The sequence below is a fragment of the Panthera onca genome, chromosome D3 (genome assembly GCF_046562875.1).
Source record: "Panthera onca isolate mPanOnc1 chromosome D3, mPanOnc1 haplotype 2, whole genome shotgun sequence".
Taxonomy (NCBI): Eukaryota; Metazoa; Chordata; class Mammalia; order Carnivora; family Felidae; genus Panthera; species Panthera onca.
This window is the reverse complement of record NC_138350.1, coordinates 20,699,588-20,713,575: the sequence shown is the minus strand read 5'-3', so window position 1 is coordinate 20,713,575 and position 13,988 is coordinate 20,699,588.

The following is a 13,988-nucleotide window of genomic DNA, read 5'->3' as shown; positions in this document are numbered from 1 at the left end:
CGCCTCGATTTCGCTCAGCCACGCGCGCCCTGGGGGGCTTCCAGGCGAGGCGCCTTGGGGAGACCCGAGTTCGAATTCGAGACCTCGGCTTTCGGGTTGTGTGTTCTGGTGTCACTTGGCTGCTCTGAAGCTTCAGAGTCAGTTTCCTAGTATGTATAACCGGGACAGCAGCACCTGTCTCATGAAGTGATGAGGATTCAAAAGGTCACGTTTACACAGCACGCAATTCTGTGGTGGGTCTCTCTTCTCCCTCACCTCTGCCCTTCCTAGGGCGTAGTAGGTGCTAAACGCCTGTTGGAGAGAATACATGAAGCTTGGAGGCTTGAGGAAAGTTCCCTGTCCCAGGAGTTAGGCAATCTAAGTTCTAAACCCAAACTGGTTGTGTCCCCTCAGGCTAGTGTTTTATCCTCTCTGAGCCATAGCTCAGAGTTCTTGGGCGGACCCCAGGATCCACAATATTTGTGGTCAAAAGTGTGTGCAGGGAGCAGCCACCAAGAAAGAGGAAAGAGATCTGATTATTGAGTGCTTACGGTATACACACGTCATCTCTCTAAGTTACATGTAGATAGATACATTCTACCGCTGAAGAAACAGGGAAATGAGTGACTCACCCAAGGTCACACAGATCCAACCAGTTAACCTGAGTGTGCCCTTTCCATACCAGTGCCTCATGATCTAGGAACTGGCTCTCCAGTGCCTTGCTTAGAAGACCATTCTGTGACTGGCTTCATCCCAGAGGGTTTGCCCAGTGAAGATGGATTCACAGAGTGAGCTCAGGATGGACCCTCATCCACAGTGCAGTGAAGGTAACAGAAAATGCATCAGCCCCATTTGCAGATAGGAAGCCTGAGGTTCAGGGAGCTTGAGTGACTGGCCCAGGATCCCACCATGGAGAAATGGACAGAGACAGATCTAGATCTCAGTTCTGGCTCCAGCTGCATGTCACCTAGGCAGTAGAATTGTTACGGGAGCACAGAGACTGTGATGATCTCTCAAATTAATCTCTAACTCTACCTTCATTTTTGCCTATCTCTTTTAGGCTCCCTCCCAGGATTCCATTCTGTACTTCAGGCTACAAGGTGTGCTTAGAGGACATACTTTTTTTTTTTTTTTTTGTAATTGAGGTGAAATTTACATACATCACAAAATCTACCCATTTTAAAGTGTGTAATTCAGTAGCACACATGATATTCAGTGTCCTACAACAATACCTCTATGAAGTTCCAAAACATTTTCAACACTCCAAGAGAAAATTCTGTACCCATTAGGCAGTCACTCCGCACTTCCAGCCCCTTTCAACCAGCAAGCTGCATTATGTCTCTATGGATTTACCCGTTGTAGGTATTTAATATAAATGGAATCACACAATGTTTGATCTTTTGAACTGGGCTTTTTTTCACTTAGCATAATGTTTTTGAGGTTCATCCATGTTGTAGCATAAATCAGTACTTCATAATTTTTTATGGCTAAATTCCATTGTAGGGATATACTATCTTCATCCATTCATCCATTTATGGTCTTTTGGCGATTGTGAATAGTATTGCTATGAACATTCATGTACAAATAATTGTTTTAGTTCCAATTTTCAATTCTCTTGGATATATACCTACCAATGGAAGTGCTGGGACATAAGATAATTCTATGTTTAACTTTTTGAGAAACCAAACTGTGTTCCACTGCTGTGGTACCATTTTACATTCTTACCACACACATATGTTTATAAGTAATTTTACAGTTGGTCAAGCTTCCCATTTTATAAATGAACATGCTGAGGCTCAGAGAGGTTAATCTCTCCAAGGTCACACAGCAAGGTCCAGACTAGAACCAAACTTTCCTGAGTCTCTAACCTTTCACCCACCAAGAGCCTCCCACCCTCTCAAAGGCCCAAACTACCATCCTGAGCATTCATTGATATATTTGACAAACCTGTCCAGTGAAGAACTAAGTTAACCGTATTTATGAAGCTCTTTCTCTTCTCTCAACATTTGTTGAAAGAGCCCACCACCATGTTCCCAATTTCCAGGCTGCACCTTGAAAAGATGCAGACCTTGCAATCCCTGCATCTGCCTCCTGCTGCTGGCCTGGCGGCCTCTCTTCTGTTGCCATGGAAACCACGCACCTCGGTTTTGGCAGTGCACCAGCTGGACAGGGAACTGAGAGCATCCTTGTCTCCCAGGCTAAGTGGAGCTGTCAAGATTATTCGCTCGCTAAGTCCGTATTTATTGAGCACCTACTAAGCACTAGGTTTTGGGGTTCTTTGTTTTAGACGCTAGGGATATAGTTGTGGACAAGCTAGACCATGGATGGTGCCACCAAGGAGCTCACAGCCTCGGGAAGGAGACAGAACACAAAGAAATAAAAAAGGCTTTTTCTGGCTCCTTTCCCCAGTTCTTCAAATTCTCCCATTTTTTCAAGCCCTGCTCAAATCCCATTTCCCCTGGGGCATCCTCCTCACAAGCTCAGATCCAAGCGATAGCTTCTCTCAGCTCTCACAGCGCTTTTTTTTTTTTTCTAATTGCAAGTGATATGTGCATTGCAGAAAATGTAGAAAAGACATGAAAACACAAAGAAAAATAAAGATCTCCTGAAATCTTACCACCAAGAGGTAAGCATTTCCTTCTGGTCTTTTCCCCTTTCTACATGTGTATAATATTTTTCGGGTTTATTTGTTGTTGTTGTTGTTGTTGTTGTTGTTGTTGTTTTTTAACAGAACTGGGTCCTATTTTAGTTATTGCTTTATAATCATGTCTCATAATAATATATTTTCTTCTCAGCACATTTTGAAGTTCCCCAAGGGCATGGACAGGGCATTGATAATAACAGAGAACATTTGTTGAACGCAAACTGTGCCAGCCACGGTACTGAGTGCATTACTTAGTGTACCCTCTGTAATTCTCAAAACACCCTTATGAGGTGTCTGCTCTGGGATTCTCATTTTACAAATGAAGAAACTCAGGACTTGGCCAGGTAAAGAAAGGAAAGTGATGGCCAAAAGCATGCATGAGACAGAGTGGCCCCTGGACCTTGATTTGCTCCTAGGGACTTCCTCATGAACCCCAGCTGCCAGGCTTTGTTGAATGATTGGCCATTAGCCAGGGACCCAATAGGAGGATTTGATAGAATAAAGCACAGGAGAGAGGCACCCTTGTTTCTGCAGGACAACAAGAAGCCTCCCCACCTGCCTTTACTTCTTTTTTTAAGTTTTTAAATTTTTTTAGTAATCTCTACACCCAATGCAGGGCTCGAACTCACAACCCCAAGATCAAGAGTCCCCCGCTCTTCCAACTGAACCAGTCAGACAACCCCCACCCCCTACTCATCCTTATTGGGCTTGCTTAGAAGGCCTGTGAGGCCAACCCACCTCCTTCGATGACTCTCTTATGCTGCGCTGTGTTTGGCTCTCTAATAACAATAAGCGACAAGATTATTCATGGAGTAATCACCTCCTGCGGGACCAGAGCTCTGGGTTTGGAGCCAAACAGACATGAGTTCAATTCCAGCTCTGCCTCTTGCTAACAGTGTAGCTCTGGGTGAACTGGGCCAGTATACTTAGCTCCCCCAGTCTTTCTCTAAGACTAGAATGATTGCCCACTTTTTAGAGGTAACTGCAAAGTTAGGTGGTTCATCCAAGTCTGCACCGGTGAGGATGGGGTCCAAATTGAGTACAGCACCCCCTGACTCTGACAGCCAGGCTCTTTCCACTGAACCCTGGGCCTCTTTTCTTTCTCTTGACGATTGGGTTCCCTTTGTGACTGGAAAGAGTGTGCAAATCATCTGCCTGTTCTGTTCTTCCTGCTCTTTTAGCTTCACTAAGAATCATGCAAGAGGCACAGGCTCAGAAGCTCCTGCCTCCTGCCCCCACCAGGGTTATCTGGGGCCCTCTTGCTGTGGTCTTTGGGGGTGACAGTGCTCCTGTGGGCCATGGTTTATCATCTGCAGTCATTTCCTGCCTCTGGGTCACCAACAGGACCTTAACTCTTTTTCAGTTAATCAGGAACAAGAAAGGAAAAAAATCCTCATAAGCAATTGTTCTACATTTTCTGTACTCAAATTTATGAAGACTCTCTTTTTTGTTCCTAATTAACTAAAGGACAGTGAAGGTGCTGTTGGTGACATGGGGGAAGGAAAACATGACAGGTGGTAACCTGTGACAAACACGCCAATGGCGAAAACTCTCTATGTATGTATGCATATACATATATATATATATATATATATATATATATATATATATGACAAAGAGTTAATCTCTTTAATGTAGATAGAGTTCTTAAAGATGGATTTTAAAAAAACAACTCAAGGTATTTTTTACTGTTTTTTAGACATTTTGTAAATTTGAAATTTTTGAAAATAAATTAATTTTAAAAATTGTGAATGAATTTAAATGCCACAATGAACTTAAATGTACACTTTAAAATGGTTACAATGGTAGGGCTGCTTGGGTGACTCTATCAGTTAGGCATTTGACTCTTGATTTCAACTCGGGTCATGATCTCACAGTTCGAGAGTTCTAGCCCTGCCTCGGGCTCTGCACTGACAGTGCTAGGGATTCTCAATCTCTGCCCTTCCCCTGCTCTCCCTCTCAAAATAAATAAATAAACCTTATTAAAAATAATAAAAAAATAAATAAAATAGTTACAATGGTGGATTTTATATATGCATTTTACCTCAATTTAAAAATTCTTTAAAACAAAATTTTTTTTAATGTTTATTTATTTTTGAGAAAAAGAGAGCACGAGCAGGGGAGGACCGGGAGAGAGGGAGACACAGAATCTGAAGCAGGCTCCAGGCTCTGAGCTGTCCGCACAGAGCCCAATGTGGGGCTCAAACTCACAAACCATGAGATCATAACCTGAGCCGAAGCTGGAAGCTTAACTGACTGAAACACCTAGGTGCCCCTCAGTTTAAAATTTCTTTAAAAAAAAATGCCCTGCTCAATCGGTTAAGCATCCAACTCTTGGTTTTGGCTCAGGTCATGATCTCACAGTCTGTGAGTTCAAGTCCCATATCAGGCTTGGGATTCTCTCTCTCTCTCTCTCTGTCTCTTTCTCTCCCCACTCTCTCTCTGCCCCTAGCCTGCTCATGCTCTGTCTCTCAAAATAAATAAATAAACTTAAAACAAAATTAAAAAATGCCCTAAAGGAAAAAAAAAATGTGCAAAGGGCACAAGTAGACAACTCCCCAAAGAGGAAATACAAATGGCCTATAAAAACTAAATATTAAGGACACCTGCGTGGCTGAGTCCATTAAGCATCTGATTCTTGATCTCAGCTCAGGTCTTGATCTTAGGGTTGCGAGCTCAAGCCCTGCAGTGGGCTCCATGCGGGGCATGGAGCCTACTTAAAAAACAAAACAAAACTAAATACTAATCCAACATACCAATTGGCCTCTGCAGCTTCCTCAAAGAGGCTGTCTCTCAGTTAAATCCTGTTACGTTTCCAACAGCGCCCTGAGCTTCCCCAACACTGACACCACTACTCTTTAAGGTAATAATTACCCCCTAAATTGGGTTCTCTCCTACTAGACTGAGTCTCCAAGGGCAAGGATTCTTACTATTTTGACCCCACAGCATCTCCATTGCTCAGTGGAGTGCATGGGTCTCATAAATTTTTGTTGGATCAATACATGAAAAATCATTTTTGGCTATCAAATTATCAAATATTTTGCGACCTGCCACCATGGCTGGCAAGGGCCTAGAAGGATCCAGTGTTCTCATATCACACTGCTGGGAGACTACACTGGGACAACTTTCTAGAAAGTGGTCTGGCAACACATTTTAAAAGCCTAGGAAATACACTTCCCCGTTGACCCAGCAATTTCACTTGTAGGAATCTGATGAAATAAGCAGAGCTGTGCGTCATGATGTAGGTTCAAGGGTGTTCACTGGAGCACGGTTTTCTATGATGAAAACCGGAAACCATTTAATGTCAATAGTAGGGGTCAGTTGCATGAACAAAGGTGATGGGGCTTGGACTGAGTTAGTTGAAGACTCGGGGTGATGTGTGATCCAACCAGCAGCCCCTTTTCGGCACTTTGTGTCAGCACAACCAGACTGTGAGAAGGCAGAATGATCCCTTGGGTCCACTCTGACTCAGGAATTTGGAGTGTCAGTCCAAGCTGGTTAATGGTCAGTCACTTCAATCCTGGGTTGGGGACAAGGATACATAGGTGGCGATACAAGCAAAACTTTGTGATTCTTGGTTCACATTTACAAAAACATTGCCAAGCTCTTTGAGGTTCCTTCCTAGGGTGACTCCCCAGCCCCCATCTGTGCAGACCTGACCTTTCAAGATTCACACAGAGAACCTGAAAAGTCAAGGTGATGGAGTAAACGCACATCTTCAGGCCTTCAGGTCTCATTTGGTTCTGACTTATAGCAACTGAGGTACAGAAAATAGGAAGAGCATCAGCTTCTTTTTTTTTTTTTAATTTTTAAATGTTTATTCATTTTTGAGAAAAAGAATGTGAGTGGGGGAGGGGCAGAGAGAGAAGGGGACAGAGGATCTGAAGCGGACTCTGCGCTGACAGCAGCCAGCCCAATGCAGGGCTCTAACTCACAAAGCAGTGAGATCGTGACCTGAGCTGAAGTCGGATATGCAACTGACTGAGCCACCCAGGTGCCCTGGAAGAGTATCAGCTTCTTGTCAGAAGTCTGAACCCACTTCCAGCCGTGGGATTTGGGGTAAATTTACTTTACTTCCCAGAAGCTAGGGCATTCTTATGGGAAATTAGTGAGAATATTATTATGCAGACTGCAAATGCAGAAGCAAATGGTAGCTATTTTGTTGTTATTGTTTTCAATTTAATGTTAAATGCTGTGATGAGGGAAGCACAGGATGAAAACTCACATCAAGGATGATGAAACCCAGTCTGGGGGAGCAGGGCAAGCTTCCTAAAGGATGCCACCAACACATCCTGAATGGTAAAGGAGAAAGGCCCAGGGTATTTCTTTTCTGGCAGCTAGACCATTCTGAGAAAGAATGTACAATATTCCAATGCCAGGTGATTCCCAAACCTGTCTGGAGTAGGGGTGAGGAGGTGGAGGGTTTGGAGTAGCAGGTTATAGCAGGAACTGCTATTCCATTCTATGTGAGGCCCCTGGTATACAGTAGTCTTTCGACCTTCACTTCAGGCATGAGGATTCCTGCTTTTCTGGTCCATGGCTTACTCTCCAAAAGAAACAGAACTAGGAGTTGTACCCTGGCAAATAGTTGGAGTTTCCAGTCTTTGTGACCCCAGCTAAGTCCCTTCCTTTCTCTAGGATTCAGTTTCCTCACCTATAAAACAAGGTGGTCGACTCAGCTGAAGGGTCTCAAACTCACATTCCTCCGGGGTCCAAGTAACTTGGTGAAGTGTGTGGGGTCCATTGGGGACTTCAGGGCTGAGGAAGACACCACAGAAAGGGATGACCAGAGTCCAGCCAACAGTGGGAATGTGTTGTCAGGTCTTCCCAGTGTTGTCAGGACCCAGTGTTGTCAGGTCTTCCCATTTTTCATGAGAATCTAGAAACTTGAAAATCTCTCATTTTTAACAAGAGATTGGGTAACAGTCTCAATGGTAACAGGTAACAATGTTGCCTTTTTGGCAAACATTCAGTAAAGTGGCCAAATGAAACAGGCCAGTGGGCCAGAGTGGGCTTCCAGCCCCCAATTTATCATCCCTGGGATGGCTCTTCTCAGAGGAGTCCTCTGACTCAGTTTGCCATTTTATGTGCCTGAAAATTGCTCCCGGAACTCCCCAATGGGCCTTTCTCTGCTATAGTATGTAATCTATGACCTTGGACAGTGAGATCAAGTGCTTTGAGCCTGCAGGCTGTACCCCCACCATAGAAGCCCTCTGAGATGGGGCCTGGGCCTTCAGATAAGTCTCTGGTAGCCTCCCAGAAACTTATATCTTTCTTAGAAATCCCTAGAAACCTTGGCAGAGTCCCCCACCCTTGGAAGACTCATATAATCTACCCAGAGTGGCAGGCAAATTGTATCTCAGAACTTGGATTCACAGGAAGTAAGCCTGGACTGAGCCTTAGGTATCATCAAGTTCAATTCCATCACTTTATGGACCCAGAGTGGGAAGCAATCTGCCCCAAATCCAGGAGGTCCAGATCCCTGCAGAACGGATGGTGGTTACTAGTGAGCACTTAGAGGAGTCAGGTAGGCCCAGATTCAAATCCTGGCTTTGTCACTTGCCAGCTCCTGGTGTTAGCCCTTTTTCAAGATAAATAAGTTTGTTCCATAATCCACTTCTGTTTCTTGCCTCTACAGAGGCACTTTGCTTGAAATCCTACAGGAATTCCCCTTTTCCTACAGTGTTTTCTTCTAAAAAAAAAAATCCTTCTTGTTTTTCAACAGTCAGCTCAGATTTCAACTGCTCTCTAAAGATATTCATCCATCTATTAGTTTGAATAGGTTATACATTCACAAACACACTCAAAATTCAAATGCAGCAAAGTCCTTCTTGATCTCTATCCTTTATCCCAGTAACTTTGACCTCTCCCACCATTAAGCCACTGCAGTATCCAGGATGGGGTCTTGCAATGAAGGGGAAATGGTTGTGAAAATTAAGATTCAGCTCTGGGATGAAATCCTATGCAGCCGTTAAAAATGAGGTGAAAGAGGGGCGCCTGGGTGGCTCAGTCGGTTAAGCGTCCGACTTCGGCTCAGGTCACGATCTCACGGTCTGTGAGTTCGAGCCCCGCGTCCGGCTCTGGGCTGATGGCTCAGAGCCTGGAGCCTGCTTCCGATTCTGTGTCTCCCTCTCTCTCTGCCCCTCCCCCATTCATGCTCTGTCTCTCTCTGTCTCAAAAATAAATAAACGTTAAAAAAAATTTTTAAAAAAATGAGGTGAAAGAATTGTGGAAAATATTTACAAACTGTTCCTGAGTTGAAAGAGTAGGATTCTAATTTTATCAGGCAAAAAGAAGATAGAGAAAAAAAGGACCCTACCTATGGCATTTAGTCACGGGCAGAATTACAGGTGAATTTGTTTTCTACTTCCCTTTTCATGTTATTCTTTATTCAAAGTTTTCTACATAACTGGGGTACCTGGGTGGCTCAGTCGGTTAAGCAGCTGACTGACCCTTGATCGCAGCTCAGTTCTTGATCTCAGGGTCATGAGTTCAAGCCCCACATTGGGCTCTGCACTGGGTATGAAGCCTACTTAAGAAAAGAGGGGCACTTTGGTGGCTCAGTTAGTTGAGCGTCCGACTCTTAATTGCACCTCAGGTCACAAGCTCGCAATTTGTGAGATTGAGCCCTGTATTCAGCTCTGTGTAACAGCATGGAAACAACTTGGGACTCTCTCTCTTCCTCTCTCTTTGCCCCTCCCATCCCAAATAAATAAATATACTTAAAAAAAAAAAGAATTTTCTATATAACTATGTATGCACTTTGTAGTCATTATAAAATACCAGTTCTTTACATCATTGACTCTCTTATACTCTTTGATCACTGAACAATTCCAGTGATCAGTAAAGTAAGGACTATTATTCCCATTTTATAGATGCACAGACTAAGGTTCAGGGGGACCTAGGGCTTGCCCAAAGCCTAGAGCTAAGATGCAGAGCCAAGACTGAAACCCAGATCCTCCCAAGTCCTATTCTTTGCTTTCTTAAGGGAAATCCCCCAGTCACTTCCTGCATTCTCTTAGCTGTGCACATGTGGCATCTAAAGATTGTGCAGGGGACAGAGAGGCCAGTGAAAACAGTCATAAAGAGACATCCTGTACTAAGGCTGGGGGAGTTTTGTTCAATGTTGATTTCCACATACATATGGGCATATGTCCATACCTTCACTGTGTTGTTTTAGTCAAAGCTCCTTTGGAATCAAACAGCAAAGATCTAGTAAAACTAGCTTAAGTAGGGGCACCTGGGTGGCTCAGTCGGTTAAGTGTCTAACTGGCTCAGGTTATGATCTTACAGTTTGTGGGTTCAAACCTCCAGTTGTGCTCTGTGCTGACAGCTCAGAGCCTGGAGCCTGCTTCGGATTCGGTGTCGCCCTCTCTCTCTCTCTGCCCCTCCCCAACTCACACTGTCTCTCTCTCTCTTTAAAATAACTAAACATTAGAGGCGCCTAGGTGGGTCAGTCAGTTAAGTGTCCAACTTCGGCTCAGGTCATGATCTCGCCTGTTGTGAGTTCTAGCCCTGCATCGGGCTCTGTGCTGACAGCTCAGACCCTGGAACCTGTGTCAGATTCTGTGTCTCCATCTCTCTCTCTGTCCCTCCCCCACTCATGTTCTGTGTCTCTCTTTCTCAAAAATAAATAAACATCAAAAAAAAAACCCACTAAACATTAAAAAATTAAAAATAAATAAAAATTAAATAAACTAGCTTAAGTGAACAGAATATGAATTTACTGGAAGGGCACTGCCACATCTTGCCAAACCCAAAAGTAATGGGCCCTCAGAGGCCTGCAATGAGACATTTCAGGAAGGAGTCAGGAGTCCTGAGAATCAGTTAGAGCTCTTTTGGGTACTGGTAATAAGGTCAGCTCAAACTCGGTAAAAGAGGACTTTATTCGAAAGACACCAGGTATCTCCTAGAAGAAAGCAGAAATGCCAGAACTTCCAGGAGAGAGAAGAGCACTTTGGCAACCAAGGAAGTCCTTTCTCTCCATTTTTTGTCTCCAACATGTGCACCAGTTTCTCTGCTTCTCTGGTCTCTGTGGGGAATCCAATGTGCCTTGTTCCCCAGCATCCCAGTGTCATGTGTGTCATTCTAGCACACAAAAGACTGGACCTCTCACTAAATTCCTAGGGGAAAGACTAAGTGACCATACTTGGATCTGTTGCCACATGGGTCCAGTCAGCTCTGGTCACAGGCAGGATGGTACAAACAAAGCGGCCAGGAGCTGGCTCTTGTTTCTCCTTTCCCTGGAGCATCCTCACCCTCAAAGATTGGTTTCTCAAAAATTTTCTAAGTTTTGTTATGTTCCTCATCCCAGCCACACTAGACACAGGACTAGAACTGCTGAGCCCAATGCTGAATCCCTTGGGGAGAGAATTGGATGAGTCCCACTCAGATCTCAGTCCCTCAGGCTGACCGTGGTGCCAGTCTTTCTCCCCTAGGAGAAGGGGAGAGGTCTTGTCTTACCCCATAGCTGCCCTGACCCACACAGGGGGAGAAGGAAGTTGTCAGAAAATGTGGATTGTTATGAACTGGTCAGATACCTCACAAGATGAAGTTTCTTCCCAATGCAATTACATCATGTTGCACTGCTAAGCTTGAAAGCATCTTCATAAATGAGGCTCTCGCTTCATTATCTTCCATTGAAGCCCCAGAAAAACTAGGGCATCTTTTCATTTCAAAAACACCAGGGTTAGAAACCTTTGTGCACACAGACTAATTCAATTTGGCCAACATATTGAGCACCTACCTTGAGCTAGGCACTGTGCCAGGCCCTGACCATCCAAAGATAATGGAATATCATCTCTGCTCAGTAGATCCCTCCCCCTGCCCCCATTATTGTGTTTATATCAGTCAAGCTCATTTAGAAATCTGTTATTTCCGACCCAGCTGCTTTGGAACTTCCATCTGACTGCATTAGGAGGCACTAAATTGCATGAATTCATCTGAGAGTCAAGATCACAGGAACTAATAATGTACTTGATCTCCTTACTCTGAATCATCATTCTTTAAAACAAAAATATTATGAAGGCCATCGACAGTGGTGAAATTAATATCCGGTTGGGATTTCCCAAGCAGCCATGGAGGCCTGTCATTATGGAGTGGGATCTGGGCCAGACGCACTTGTGATGCTCTCTCTCCAATGTATGCTTTGGCTTGTTGTGGTATTAATGGTTCTGCTGAGGGCATGAGGGGAACACACTCAATATGAGAGGCATACCTATCTGGGTGTAAGTCCTGATCCCTCCATGTACTAGCTGGGATGGCTCACGTCCTCTCTCTGAGCCTCAGTTACCTCCTCTCTGGAAAAGGGCAGATTAGCTGTCGATTCTTCTGGGAGGAGTAGGAATTCCAGTGAGAAGCAAAAGGAAATTTTCTTTAAAAAAAATTTTTTTTTACTGTTTATTTATTTTTGAGAGAGAGAGAGAGGGAGAGAGAGATAAAGCACAAGCAGAAGAGGGGCAGAGAGAGAGAGAGAGGGAGACTCAGAATCTGAAGCAGGCTCCAGGCTCTGAGCTGTCAGCACAGAGCCCGAACCGGGGCTCCAACTCAGAATCGGCAAGATCATGACCTGAGCCCAAGTTGGATGCTTACCTAACTGAGCCATCCAGGCACCCCAAGGAAAATTTCATATATTACTTCATTAGATATTGTCTGAATGAACTATAGAGAGCTTGTGTTTCTGTTAAGATATTCAAAACAAATTTTAAAAATTCAGAGTAAAATAGACAAAGGTAAGTTAAAAAAAAAGTTGCATATCAGCTTTTTTCATTTTCTCATTAATCCAGCAGCATCCCATGTAGCAAGCAGAGAGATGCTCCCTACATATCAACTTTAACATGCCTAGGCACATATTACTGTTAATGTCACATTGTACTCAAGCCAAATAAATGGTGCTGCTGTCTCAGCTGGGGTTTTTCTTTTACCGTGAGCACCTCATTCAAAGGCAGAGATCCTCAGATTTCTGGGATCTTGGCTGCCCCCGGGCTGGCTGAATAATCGGTAGGATCCCATGCAAAATGAAAACGCGGGGCCCCTTTTACAACAAGCAGAGAAGGGGCGCCTGGGTAGCTCAGTCTGTTAAGTGTCCAACTCTTGATTTCAGCTCAGGTCACAATCTTATGGTTTGTGGGTTTGAGCCACGCATCGGCTCCACACTGACAGTGCAGAGCCTGCTTAAAATTCTCCCTCTCTCCCTCTCTCTCTCTGCTCCTCTCCTGCTTGTGCTGTCTCTCTCAAGATAAATAAATAAACTTAAAAAAAAAAAAACAAGCAGAAAAAAGTGTTGTTGAAAGTAATAACATGTTGGGGCGATTGGGTAGCTCAGTCAGTTAAGCCTCTGACTTCGGCTCGGGTCATGATCTTGGGGTCTGTGAATTCTAGCCCCGTGTTGGTCTCTGTGCTGACAGCTCAGAGCCTGGAGCCAGCTTTCGGATTCTGTGTGTCCCTCTTCTGCTTGCACTCTGTCTCCCTCTCTCAAAAATAAGTAAACATTTAAAAAAATTAAAAAAAAAGAAAATGATAACATGTAAAGCTTTTGCTTTCTTCTTGACTTGTTTTTTATTTGCTATATATTTGCTATTAATGTCTTTCTAAGGAAATAAAAAATAAAATTTTAAGTTATTAGCATCAATATTACCATTTGGGTTTCTATTGTGCGATGCCAGTTTCCAATGCAAAAAATAGAATTTAACTCATGTGTGGAATCACCAAATTGACACAGTGATATTTTATATCTTGTACACGCATTTGTGTTTTGTTCTTGCTATGACACTGGAAATGGTGCACAAAACAGACTCAACTGTTTTTCTTTCACTTCCTGATACATGTACATTCCATCAACACTCTCTCTCAGCTCACCAATGAGTAAAGAAAGACCGAAAGGGAAAGGAACTAAGGGTTGTCCTATCTTTCCCTTTTTTTCTGGCATTTTCTGCATAAGTAGTCAGCTAATACAGAGAAGGCACATGCATAAGAAAGACTACAATATGGTTCATTTGTCATTCGTGTTTCTAAGAATGTTAGTGACTTCTAACTTTTTTTTTTTTAATGTTATATTTACTTTGATGGGGGGATGGTGAGGGGCAGAGAGAGGGGAGAGAATCCCAAGCAGGCTCCATGCTGTGCCAAGCCCAATGCAGGGCTTGACCCCAGGAACCATGAGATCATGACCTGAGCTGAAATCAAGAGTAGGATGCCCAACCGACTGAGCCACCCAGGACTGTGTTCTCTGTGTTCAAGCAAGTTCTGATTCAAATGGAAAACATGTCTTCCCAGGACTGTGCCCCCACTTACTCATTCTTAGAATACCCCATTTACCTTGTATTTGCTTTGAGTCTCCCTGAACTCCCATGCTCCATGGGTTCAC